General features: G+C 38.4%; 1 protein-coding gene across 13 annotated transcripts in view; it reads left to right on the top strand.

Moving 5' to 3' along the window:
• cmss1 (cms1 ribosomal small subunit homolog) overlaps positions 1 to 13,906 on the top strand; it is a 226,718-nt gene that overhangs the window by 177,968 nt on the left and 34,844 nt on the right. For 10 of the 13 annotated variants that reach the window (XM_052015186.1, XM_052015191.1, XM_052015193.1 and 7 more), the window contains one exon: positions 7,929 to 7,966. The exons of the other annotated variants lie outside the window; for them this stretch is intronic. The gene's annotated coding sequence lies outside the window, so the exon portion shown is untranslated. The remainder of the gene's footprint in view (positions 1 to 7,928; positions 7,967 to 13,906) is intronic. 13 annotated transcript variants of the gene reach the window in all.

Here is a 13,906-nt window from a genome sequence, read left to right as displayed (position 1 = left end):
AATAAAAAGTGCTGTTCCAAATGGGGCACAGGAGCAGAGGGACCTGGGTGACATGAGTACACAAAGCGATGAAAGTGGCCGGGCATATTAAGGAAGTGATAATACTTGGTTTTTGGTGCGCTGAACCTTTATAAAACACTGTTCTGGCTTCAATTGGAGGATTATATTTAATTCTGGTTGTCATATTTTAGGAAGAACGTGAGGACTCTAGCGAGGGTCAGGAAAAGATTTACGAGAATGGTTCTTACGATGAGGGACTGTAGTTGTAAGGATAAATTAGAGAGGCTGAGACTCTTCTATTGAGAAGACTGAGGAGAGATTTGATGGAAGTATGTAAAATAATGATGGGTCTGAATAGAGCAGATGATGATGGGTCTGGATAGAGTAGATGTAGATTTGTCTCTTGATTTGTTTTGACAGTTATATTGTGAAGTGGTTATCTGGACGTTTTTGAGGTAATAATGAGACAGTGGAAGAACTGGCTTATAGTAGGTTGATTTAGATTGATGTAGGTCAATTTACAGAACAAGTTGGAAGCCTGGGCTAATAATCAGAAGATCTAACTTCAAATTCCACTGTAATTGTTCATGGTTTAAATTCTGTCAATTAAATGTGAAATTATTAGAAAACAGCTAGTATTAGTAAAGGTGACCATGAAACTTTGAAATTGTTGTGAAAATCAAAAATTTAGACAAAGAAATCTTCATCCTTACTGAGTTTAACCATAAAGTGACTATACAGTAATGAGACCAACTTCATCTCTGAATTGGCTTTACATGGCACTCAGAATTTAAGAAGGCTGTTGCGCCACTACCTTCCCAAGGCCAATTAGGGGTGAGCATCTCTTGCCAGATTTGATCACACTCTGTAAGTAAATAAAAGCAAGTAAAATTAAAACAGTTTGCATCTATTGTTTTGAAGTATGAAGCTTTGAAAGGTTGTGTTTGAATTACACTTCCTATTCAAAATTAGTTATCACAGTGTTTTTTCAATAAATATGCAAAAAAAAATCAAACTTCTAAAAATAAAATGTAATGATAACAAAGATAAGAAAGGAATAATAGTATGGTTATTTTGATCAGCTACAGGTATGGGCAGAGAAACGGCAGATGGAATTTAATCCGAGCAAGTGTGGGATGTTGCACTTTGGGACTTGAAATGTAAGGGGAATGTGTAGAGTAAATGGCAAGACTCTTAACAGCACTGATGTACAGTGGGATCTTGGGGTCCAAGTCCATAGCTTCCTGAAAGTGGCCATGAAAGTAGGTAGGGTGGTAAAGGAGGCTCATTGGTCAGGGTATTGAGTACAAGAGTAAGGAAGTCATGTTGCAGCTTTGTAAAACTTTGGTTAGGCAGCACTGAGTATTGTGTGCAATTCTGGTGGTCTCATTACAGGAAGGGTATGGAGGCTTTGGAAAAGGTGCAGAAAAGGTTTACCAGGACGCTGCCTGGATTTAAGGGTATGAACTAGAAGGACAGGTGGGACAAAACTTGGATTGTTTTCTCTGGAGCGTTGGAGGCTGAGGGGAGACCTGATCAATGTTATAAAATTATGAGAGACGTAGACGAGGGTAGACAGTCAGAATCTTTTTCCCAGGATAGAAATGTCAAGTACAAGAGGACATGCATTTAAGATGAGAAGGGGAAAGTTTAACTGAGATGTGCAGGCAGGTTTTTTTTACATATAGAGTGCTGGGTGACTGGAACAGGCTGCCAGGGGTAGTGGTGGAAGCAGATACGATAGTGATGTTTAAAAGGCTGTTAGATAGACACATGAATATACAGGGAATTGGAGGGATATGGATCCTGTACAGGCAGAAGAGATTTAGTTTAATTTGGCATTGTGTTTGGTGCAGACATCATGAGCTGAAGGGCCTGTTCTGTGCTGTACTGTTCTATGTTCTATATCTATACCCAGATAAATACTGCTATGCTGCACTATCTCTCCTGTTACTTCTACTGCTATCTGACTTAAGCCTCATATAAATTCAGGAGGAAATTGTAAACCATAAATTAGTGTCAGACTTTGAATAATGTTGCACACACCACACGATTTTGTGGCCATTACTTCTTTAATAATTACAACTTCACGAGACCAGCCTGCATTAGTTTTTCTCCCAACTTACTAATAAAGCTGAATTGATTTTGGCTGTGCAGATATTTGTGGCCCAGATGGCCACCCCAGCAGCTGAAAGAGGAAGTATGATAGCAGTGGAAGTCTTCAAGGGAGAAAATGTATATTTAAATACTGTGGTTCAACTTGCAAGGCTATGAAGAGGTTGGCAACAGTTCAAGAACATATCATATCCCTTCAGCAAATGCCCAGTACACTCATCATCATGCTCCGTTACTGCCTGATGTATTTTACATACAGTACTTGATTGACTTATTTAGGACAAATGCACATCACATCACTTAAATTCATGGAAGTGATTGGCCCCAAAGGAAACATGATTGTACAGATTCATGACATGCTGAAAGCTCGATCATGTATGTCAATAATCTACTTCAATCCACAGGTATTATAGAAGTAGACTTATTATTTAATATATATTATTTAGCTGAGGCTAAAGTGCACATTTGACAACCATAATTATGTAAGGGAAAGCATCTTTCCAGAGCTTTCAACCCAGTTAACTTTATACTATTATACAAAGGACAGAACCTGGTAGCATATAAAGAGAAAATTTTAAATAAATATCTCTTTTGATGTGAAAGAAATTAGTATCCTTAGGATAAAATGAAGCATAATACATTGCATGTTTTGCATTTCCATTTTTAGATTTCTTTCCTGGAGTATAGTTCTTTAGTTCATCATTGTTCTGGAAAAAAATTGTTCAATTTATTTTAGTGATTGGAGGCTGCAATTAATCATCTCATTATCATTGGGACTCTGGGAGTGTGAATGTTTGAATAGTAAGTAATAGTTCTGAAGGAGAAAGGACTGTTTTGTGGTCACCAGGATAGAATGGATCAGTGCATTTGACAGAAAGACTCTTCATCTTGCTGTATATTCAGAGTTTATTTGTTCTTGATAGCAATTACAAAAGAGAATTGTTGAATTTTTCCTCAAACATGTACATTAGGCTCGAGTAGGCCACTCAGGCCTCAAGCCTGCTCCGCCATTTAATATCATAGTTGATCCAGTTGTAATTTCAACTTCTCATTCCCATCTATTTGTGATAATTTTTCGCACCCTTGCTTATCAAGCACCCATCTACCTTTGCTTTTAAAATATTCCAAGACTTTGCTTTCACCATCCTTTGAAGAAGAGAGTTCCAAAAACTTGGGAACCTCTGAGAGCACCCCTTTGGTTTTTAAACAGTGACCCTCAAGATTTGTAGGAGACATCCTCTCCACATCCACTGTGTTAAGTACCATAGAACCATAGAACACTACAGCACAGAAAACAGGCCATTCGGCCCTTCTAGTCTGTGCCAAAACTTTATTCCGCTAGTCCCATTGACCTGCACCCAGTCCATAACCCTCCAGACCACTCCCATCCATGTATCTATCCAATTTATTCTTAAAACTTAAGAGTGAGCCTGCATTTACCACATCAGATGGCAGCCTGTTCCACGCTCCCACCGATCTCTGAGTGAAGAAGTTCGCCCTTATGTTCCCCCTAAACCTTTCACCCTTCACCCTAAAGCCACGTCCTCTTGTACTTATCTCTCCTAATCTAGGTGGAAAGAGCCTACTCGCATTTACCCTGTCTATACCCCTCATAATTTTGTAAACCTCTATCAAATCTCCCCTATGTTCCAAGGAATAAAGTCCTAACCTGTTCAATCTTTCCCTGTAACTCAACTCCTGAAGACCCGGCAACATCCTAGTAAATCTTCTCTGCTCTTCCAAAACCCAGCAGATACAAACCTAGCCTGTCCAATCTTTCCTCAGAAGACAACCTGCATATTCGAACTACTACTTGAATAAACCTTTTCTGAACTACTTCCAATAAATTAATATCCTTTCTTAAATAAGGAAAACAATATTGTGCACAGTACTCCAGATGTGTCTCACCAGTGCTCTATATAACCAAAGCATAACCTCCCTACTTTTTGATTCCAATTTTCTTCACCATAAACAATAACATTCAGTTGGCTTTCCTAATTATTTGCATTGTTGTACACTAGCCTTTTGCAAAAGGGCATGCAGATCCCCTTCAATCTCAAAGCTCTGCCATCTCTCACCATTTTAGGTAACATGCCTCTTTTTTTATTTTTCATGCCAAATTTTTTCTCACATTATACTTCACTTGCCAAATTGTTGCCCACTCACCTAACATTATATCCCTTTATAGGCTCCATATGTTCTATTCACAACTCGGTTTCCCACCTAGCTTTGTGTCATTAACAAATTTACCATGCCTTCTTCCTAGTAATTTACATAAATTGTAAAATATTGAAATTCCAGTACTGATCCCTGTGATATATCTTGTTATCCAGAAAAAGATACATTCATGTTTATTTTCTGTTTCCTCTTAGCCAGCAAATCTATCCTTGCCAATGTCCACAATAACTTTTGATGTGGCACCTGGTCAAGTATAGCACATCCACTGGTGCCCCTTTATCCACAGCATGTGCTACTGCAATAAATTGGTCGAACGTAATTTCCGTTCCGTTATTGGTTAGCACAGTATCTCAGCAAATATTACTGAATCAACCAGGTCAATGTTGTACCAGTAGAACAAATTTCCCGATCTCCTTCCTTTTAAATTAACCAACTTAATTTTATAATATTCACTCCATTCCGGCAACCCAGAAACATCCTTGGTATGTAAATTTTAATGTTGAAAAAGTAACTTTGAATTGGATCTATCTGTTGACAATATTAAAATGAAAGACTGGGGGATGTTATCCGTTTGTCCTCACGCACACTTCCTTTAACAAAGGCTTTGCCTTGATTCCTTTATTTGTAGTTGGAAGCCGTATTGTATGTTGTACGCAGATTCTAAAACCCTGCTCAACTTCATCTGAAAAATTGATTTCAGAAGCACTCTTTCATCTGACATTGATTTGCCAAGCATTAAAGAAAATCAAATACAGTCATTGAATTATCAAATATCTGCCTTTGTTGACCACATTTTCAGAACCAACCACCATGTGTTTTCTATTCATCCTGCAACTTTGTGTGAAATAAATGTTCAGGAGGACAGGAAAATAACTTTCTTTTCTGATGCATTCAGCTTGATTGTCTTCATTGTTCCCTCAGACAGAACATTATCAATTTGGAAAATTGACATGTTACGAGCCTTTATCATTAAATATATGAATGCAATAGCCATAACTTGATGCTTCCTGAAAGATTTTCATAAAAAGCTGATCTAGGAGTGAAGGATTAACGTCAGCAAGAGCAACAGGTAGACAATGGAGAATGAACATTTCACAGTAAATCAAAATTAAATATCTTCTTTAAATGATTGCAGAAAGTATATTCATAATATAATTTTAGGTCAATATGGATACAATTTGTCAGTCACATTTTGCAGTTTGTTTCATTATAGCTTAAAATGTTTATATACTCGTTACTAAGCAGAACTCCCACCTTGCACTGTATTCCACGAACTCAACAATCCATAGCAAAGTATATGAGGTAAGAGAAATTTTGGGTCATCTTGCCTGTCTATTCACATAACTTCTTTATCACCACTAACAAATATCTGTATCTTTCTGAAAGTACATGGATCTTATCAATGCCAAATGTTAGTCTATCTTGTGGGAATTTCCTTAAAAGTTTCTTGATCCACCACATAAAACAACTGCTTGTACTTGCGTTGTGCCAACATCAGTTTGTTTCAGATGTTGATAACACTTTATTCCCAAGAAGTTACCTGGTTTCACTAATGTTGGTCTTGTGGATATTTATATTTACAGCAAAAAGCCTATCTCTTTCAAATCTATCAAACTTATCACAGTCTTACGTTGCTATCTACATTCCCCTCTAATGCTCTTTGTATACTCAGTCTTAAGGGTTTTCTGTTATTAAAATAATATACAGTATATTGAAATGCTATTCTGCAAGAAAATAGATGACTGCCTATAAACATAGAATGTTGGCCACAGTGAGAAATAGTTTTAATTTGACAGAAACAAACCAGATTTAATCAAACACCATTTTAGTTTTCTTCTTCCCTGTAATCCTCATTTTAAAAAAAAGCTTCTTGTCGAATGTGCTTGAAAATATTTAAGTTCTGCCTAGACCTTTTGCATAAAAGATATTGTTGCTCATCGAAAAATATTTGAATTGTCCATTTAAAAAAAAACTGTCTATTATAGTACTCTTACCCCAACTCCACCCTTATAAGTACATCTGAACTGAATTTAAAACTGCCTTTAAAGTTGTCCCCACAGTTTTCTGTTGAGAAATTAGATTGTCAACCTGCACAGATGCTGGTACTGAAGTTGGAGACAAATAATGCTGCATATATCTCCCAGCACAATAGTCCAGTTGAAATACTCAAGAATGCTTTCAGAAAAATAACTATTATTTCAATGTTGATGTTTTGTTCAATAAAAAATATATATTGGTCAAATTGAAGATGTAATGCTATTATTTTAAAATTATAATAGAATCACATTGGTATTTCTGTTCTTTGAATTTACTTGTTTTTATTCTTAATCCTGCTGATATGCTATTTAACATTTTATAAAATGACTACAAAAGAAACGATACTAACCACGATGTAATGGGTTTCCTATTGGGTTGGAGGTTGAAATTTCTTCTCCTCACCTGGACTTAGAATTGCAGATCTGACGCGAAATCCAATGTTCTGTTGTCATAAGTCCAGTGTATAAAAGATATCCAGTCTTCAGAAAAGAAGATTGTGAGTGGGACACATTTATACTGGCTTCCTTTCTTTATTCCAGTTTTCATTAAGGACATTTCACTGCAAGTTGATTTGTCTGAACATAGGTTTAATTTCACCGCTTTAAGAAGATGAGAAGTGTACAGAGATCTGTGTCCGTTGAGTTGGACAGTGAGGAAGACCTGGCATGGAGTGGGAAGATCCTCTATATTTATCCACCACATTCAGTGGAGCTATGCACAATAAAGGCAGATGGTTCTGTCAGAAAGCTGACCTAGTCTCTCCATAGAGAGATGTAACAAGACAGGGCTTCAGGGCTTAGAAAGAGCTAACCACATGCTTGTGATACACATTTACTGTTGCTAATGAAGTCAAATAAAACACATTTTATGCTAATTATACTTTTAGTAACCAATTCTGTATAACAAAAATCTTTTTAAAAATTTACTTTTGACAGATATTTTAGCTTGAATATGTTTAATCAATTTTTTGCAGTTTGAATGATTAGTATTAAGAAGTAAAAATTGCTGACTTATCAAAAATTGGTCTTTTGATAGAGAAAACAAGACACAGAAATGTGCTTTCATATGAGTAGGTATATTTCTGTGTTAAGTTTACAATCTCAATAAATGGTCAAGTACAAAATAACCTTTAAAGTGAACATGATGATTCTGTTGCAGAATGTTTGAATAGAAATGCAAATTTAGATAGATTTTAAGAAATATATAATCTGAAGTTATAAATAATTGCCATCTATTCCTTTGCACACTGCCATTTTCCCCCAATGCATGAGTCAGAAAGTAGAATATGATACTGTTCAGATAAAGAGCAGAGTAATAAAATGTCTAACATTTCATTGAATACACCATCCTAATCTGTACTTCACATCTTTACAAATTGAGAATGGAGCATTATTTCATAGTTAATTTACCGACTATATTTCTTGAGTCCTCCTGGTTTCACATAAAGATTGAATGTTAGATATTTAACAGTAAAATTCCTTCTTTATCCAAAATATTGTTCCAAAGGGAATATTTTTAATGTAATTTTGTAGCTGATATTAAATTCTGCAACTGTTGAGTATTTATTAATGTGATGACCTCCTCTCTCTGCACCTCAGGTCTTTTCAGGCATCAGCTGCTGGAGTGAACAGCAGAGGTAAGCATCCATTATAAATAACTCAGGTTTTATTTTTGCAGGCAGCTATTTTAATTTATTTAAGCATTAAAATTGTACAATGGGCAAAAAATTGTATAATAGGATTTATGCAATTAATGTATGTTTTGTTTCAAAATATGACATTAGATCCTTAGAGAATGGTGAAGGTTAGGGGCAAGGGTACAGTTTGAGGAAGTGAGGAAATTGTAGTTAATCCTGGCAGCATTATACTGCATGGCAGTGCAAGCTACGAATTACACAGTAAACGCATGGATAAAATTTATCAGACTTCTTGCCAGGGTCTTACAAGCATGTACACAATTATTCCACGAATGTTGTTTCCACTGTAAATATGGCTTCAATTTCAGCATCTGTGTTACTGATACCAGCTATGCTCTCATTTTTCAATCAGTGACAGTAAGTCTGTATATCTGCTATATTCAAGCTTTCAATAACAGTTAAAGTAGCCTGTACCTTGAAGAAAACAACCCACTGATATCCAGGCCTGGATACTTCTCTTAAAAGCTGGCACTTCTGCTCAGGCAAAGCTTCCATCTTTACACAGAGCCCCAAACATCCACCCAGTTATATGGGTAATAACAAGTACTTCTACTCAGAATTGCTTTCTTTTACCCACTTAGCTAAGTGAAAGTTCAGCAATCCTGAGTTAAACTGAAGTCTTGATTTCTACTTAATTAATTGTTGATCAGTGGGAGAGAGCAAATCTTCATAGATTTGCTCTCACTTAACCTGGTAAAAATCCAACAGACTGAACAGGTAGAGATGGCTTTGGGGAGAATGGTAAGTACAGGATGATTTCCTTTTCCCTTTATTTAATTAAGTGAGGTTAAATGCATTTGATTGTTTCTGATTTTTTTTCCCCAATGCTTCAAGTTTTTAATTTTAAAGAAATGTTTAAATGTTTTAATTTTAATAATGCATTCAAAAACAACATTTTTTTTCAGGATTGATAGAAAGTAAGCCTATAACAGGGCTTAGCTGCTATAGGCTTACTGCTCCTCCTGAGCGTTGACTTTGAGGTCAGACGATAGTTGAGCTTCTGCAGTTCACAAGCCAGTGGGAGATCTGAACTGTCAGATCTCTGTGACATGGATTTCAGTCATCTTGATGTTGGTTGTTGTTAGATTTTAGTTCTATTGGATCTCTGGTATCCGTCAACTGACACCAAGCAGGTGGTCAAACAGATTGACCAGCCGATTATGCTGAACAGTTCTCTAAGATGGCATGCAACATATGAAAACAGATTTTGTTTTTATTAAGTTATTTAAGATTGCACATTCCAAAAACTTCTGACACACACACACAGGTAGAAAACCAAGCATCAAGAAGAAAAAGTTAAGAAAAAAATTAAATTGTAAGGAACTGAATTTTGAAACAACTATCCATGGAAATGGCAACAGGAATATTTTTAAGAATGGAGAGGTTGTTGCAAAATGAAAATTGTTTGCTGTAGAGAAGCAATCCCACAAAATTTTCAAGCATTTTACAACAAGCATAATTTGCAAGTCATCCAGGACAATGCCCTCAATTGATTGGTACCCCATCACTACTCTAAGCATTAATTTTCCTCCATCCCCAGTGTACAGTGGCTAGGGTGTGTACCATTTACAAAATACACTGCAGTTACTTGCCTGGGCTATTTCAACATCATCTCCCAAAAGAGGAACCATCAAGAACAAGAGGAACACCAGGCATGTAGAAACAGAAGGCTTCCTTCTAAGTTGCACATCATTCTCACTTGTAATTACTGCTGTTCTTTCATTGTCGCCAAGTCTAAGTTCTGGAACTTCCTAGCCAAAGTTATGTGCTGACAGATAGGGTGGTACACATGAATTTCTGCAGATGCTGGAATCTGGAGCAATACACAAAAAGTGCTGGAGGAACTCAGCAGGTCAGGCAACGTTCATGGAGGGAAATAAACAGTCAACGTTTCGGGTCGAGACCCTTCATCAGGACTGGAAAGGAGAGGGCAGAAGCCAGAATAAGAAGGTGGGGGGAAGGGATAGGTGAGTTCAGGTGATAGGCGAGTTCAGGTGATAGGCGAGTCCAGGTAAGAGGGGGAAGGTAATGGGAGGGAGAGAAGATGTAATAAGCTGAGAGGTGATAGGTAGAAGAGGCCAAGGGCTGAAGAAGAAGGAATCTGGTAGGAGAGGGCAGTGGACCATGGAATAAGGGATGGGGGAGGGGAGGAAAGGAGATGGGCAGGTCATCAAGGCAGGGGAAGGGAGCCATAGGAATAAGGGAAGACAAAGGAGTGGGGAGGGGGGGAAGAAAAAGAAGGTGTGGGGTTACCAGAAGTTAGAGAAATCGATGTTAAGGCCATCAGGTTGGAGACTCCCAAGGCAGAATATGAGGTGATGTTCCTCCAACCTGCGCCTGGTCTCAATGTGGCAGTAGAGGAGGCCATGGGTAGACATGTCAGTATGGGAGTGGGATGTGGAGTTGAAGTGGGTGTCCACCGGGAAGTCCTGGCTGTTGCAGCGGACAGAACGAAGATACTCGACGAAGTGGTCACCCCATCTGAGTTGGGTCTCACTGATGTACCGGATGCAATAAGTGCCTCACCTGGAATGATTGTTTGGGACCCTGAATAGTGGTGAGAGAGGAGGTGTAGGGACAGGTGTAGCACTTGGTGTGATTGCAGGCATAAGTGCCAGGGGGTTATCAGTGGGGAGGGATGAATGGACAAGGGAGTCACAGAGAGAGCGGTCCCTTTGGAAAGCAGAGAAAGGGGGTGAGAAGAAGATGTGCCTGGTGGTAGGATCCCATTGGAGGTGGCGGAAGTTACGGAGAATGATGTTAGATACAGAGGCTCGTAGGGTGGTAGGTGAGGACAAGGGGAACCCTGTCCCTGTTATGTCGGCGGGGGGAGGGGGTGAGGGCAGACATGCAGGAAGTGGAGGAGATATGGGTAAGGGCAGCATTGGTGGTGATGGAAGGGAACCCCAGTTACTGAAAAAGGACATCTCTGATGTCCTATCGTGGGAACAGATGCGGCGGAAGAACTGGGGGAAGGGGATGGCATCCATATAAGTGACAGGGTGGGAAGAGGTGTAGTCAAGGTTACTGTGGGAGTCGGTGGGTTTGTATAAGATGTCTCTGGTTAATCTGTCTCCGGAAATGGGGACAGAGAGATCCAGAAAGGAGAGAGGGGTGTCAGAGATGGACCAAGTGAATCTGAGGGCAGGGTGAAAGTTGGAGGCAAAGTTGATGAAATAGAGGCAAAGTGGAGATAGGGTGGTGTGCTTGCATACAAGTCATTGAAGGCCAATGTGCAGATACAGCAAACACATAGGAGGGAAAATGGTAGGTTAGTCTTTATCAAGAGAAGGTTTTGGATGTAGGAATAAGGAAGTTTTATTGCAATTATATGGAACCTTGGAGTTTTGGTCTCGTTGCCTAATAAAGTATGTACTTCCCATGGAAGAAGTGCGTTGAAGATTCACTATGCTGGCTCCAGGGATGACAGGTTTGTTGTATGAGGAGGGGCTGACTGGAGTGGGACTATATTCTTTAGAGTTTACAAGAATGAGGAGAAATCTCATCGAAATTGGCAAAATTCTCAAAGTGCCTGACATGTTAGCTGCCAGGAGGATGTTTCCCCTGGCTGAGGAGTCTAGACCAGGAAGTCTAAGATTAAAGAATCGATTTAGGACTGAGATGAGGGGAAATATCTTCTTTCAGACGGTGGTGAATCCTTTGAAATCCTCTCTCCCAGATGCCTGTGGAAGCACAGTTGTTATGTTCATTCACAACAGAGAGCACTAGATTTCTGGGCAATAAAAGAATCAAGGAAAGTGGAAATAGTGTTGGAAAATGGTGCTGAGGTAGATGATCAGCCATGATCTTGATGAATGATGGAGCAAGCTTGAAAGGCCATATGGCTTACTCATGCTTCAGTTCTCAAGTTGTATTCAATTGCATTGTGAAATGCCTTCATTAGAAGGATTACAGTGGTTCAAGAAGGTAGCTCAGCACTACTTTCTCGAGGGCAAATAGGGATGGGTAATAATTGGACTTGTCAGCAACATCCAGATCCCAAAAGTGAATTAAAGGAAACGAGCATGTAGCTCGTAATTGCTTAGGGGACCCATTGTAGTTTTGATTAAGGCAGTGGAATGCAATATTTTATTGTGTAATATATGCAGGTGAAGCAAGTCGTTTTTTTTAAAGTGATTTTCCTGCAAACATAGACAATTGACAGATGTCATACATCCCAAAAATTTATGATTCAGCATTATTCCCTCCTAACTAGTTTTACTCAGTGCTCAATATGGATAAAGATTGCTGTGAGTATTGCTAGATGGCCTATGTTATGCAGGGCATGCAAGCTATGTAATTGATGTTGTGCAGAAACAGCTGATGCATCATATGCCCAGAGCAGAGCTGAAATACTCAGGACAAGTGCCTGCTCGTGGTGGCAGAGCCAAGTTGGCAAGATTTCACGCAAAACCTTTTCACATTTTCCATTACTTTCCTTTTCGGGAGAAGCAGAATCGTTACTAAATATATGAGTGATGTGATAGTTTTCCATTGCCCTAATAAAATGTGTTTTGGAGAGCATGAACTGCAGGTCAAGATTGAGCTAGGGAAATATCTTCCATGAATGGATAAACTCACAACTGACTGAAAGATACAGGATTTAATTTCTCTAGCACTCTATTTTAATCATCTTGACCTTTTTTCCACTATATTTTCCACATTACAGAAGTTTTCAGAATAGGTATAACAGAAGGCATAATCCTGTGGATATCTTTAGATAGGTGGTTTTCCATATTTAAGATAGTTGCTGGAAGAGAATTTTAGCAATTGGTGTTACATAAAGAGCTGTAGGTCTTTATAAAATAGGTATATAGAGGTAGTGAAGAAAATGCAAGAAAGATTTACTGCAATGATACCAGAACTACCTTTTGGAAAGGGTTGAATGGGTTGGGGCTTTTGTCTGGCAAAATGAAGTCTGAAAGGTGAACTGATTGAAGTCTTGAAGATTTGATAGGTTTGATTTAAAGAAAATGTATCTACTTATGTAAGAAACTAGAACTAGTAGCCACAAATATAAGCTAGTCACTAATAAATCCAATAGAAGATTCAAGAGAAACTTCTTTCTTGAGAAGGTGGTTAGAATGTGTAACTCACTACTACAAAGAATAACTAAGGCAAATAGTACAGGTGTATTTAAAGGGAAAATAGCTTGGTGCATGAGAGAGAAAGTCATACAGTGATATGGATTACACAATGGTGCGGCTAGTAGTCGGGTTCAGTTCTGATCTCTGGTGCTGTGAGTGTGGAGTTTGCATTGTTAACTATGTGGGTTTCATCCAGGTGCTCAAGTTTCTTCTCACATCCCAAAGTCATACAGGTTGGTAGGTTAATTGGCCACTGTGAATTGCCTCTAGTGTAGGTGGATGGTGGAATCCAAGGAGAATTGATGGGGATGGGGCGAGAAATGTTATGAGGTAAAATTAGTAGGGAAATGCAATGGCTATGTGAGCCTTCATTGACTTGATGGGCTAAAAAGGTCTCCTCTGTCGCATAAGGAAATCAGGATATGTTGATGGATTTAATTAAGAAGGATGCGAGGTAGAGTAAATACTGACGTGGACTATTTGTGATGAATGGGCTGTTTCTTTCCTGCAGTTAGAGAAATTAAAGAGAGTATCAAATTAAGGCTCAAGGCCTATTAAAGTTGCCAGACTAAGCAAAAGAAGATCAATAAATAGATAAAGAAAGGCAAGGTAGAATACATGAGGAGATTTGCATGAAACACAGAAATTCACTGTAAGATCATTTGTAGGTATATAAAAAGCAAGAAACTAGCAAGGCCAAATATTGGTCCTTTGCAGAATTGGTGAATTTATAATGGCAAATAAGGAAACGGCAGTGTAATTGCACATTTATTTTGTGTCTGTTTTTACAGAA

The sequence above is a fragment of the Pristis pectinata genome, chromosome 4 (genome assembly GCF_009764475.1).
Source record: "Pristis pectinata isolate sPriPec2 chromosome 4, sPriPec2.1.pri, whole genome shotgun sequence".
NCBI classification, from domain to species: domain Eukaryota; kingdom Metazoa; phylum Chordata; class Chondrichthyes; order Rhinopristiformes; family Pristidae; genus Pristis; species Pristis pectinata.
This window is presented reverse-complemented; position numbering and strand designations above follow the sequence as displayed.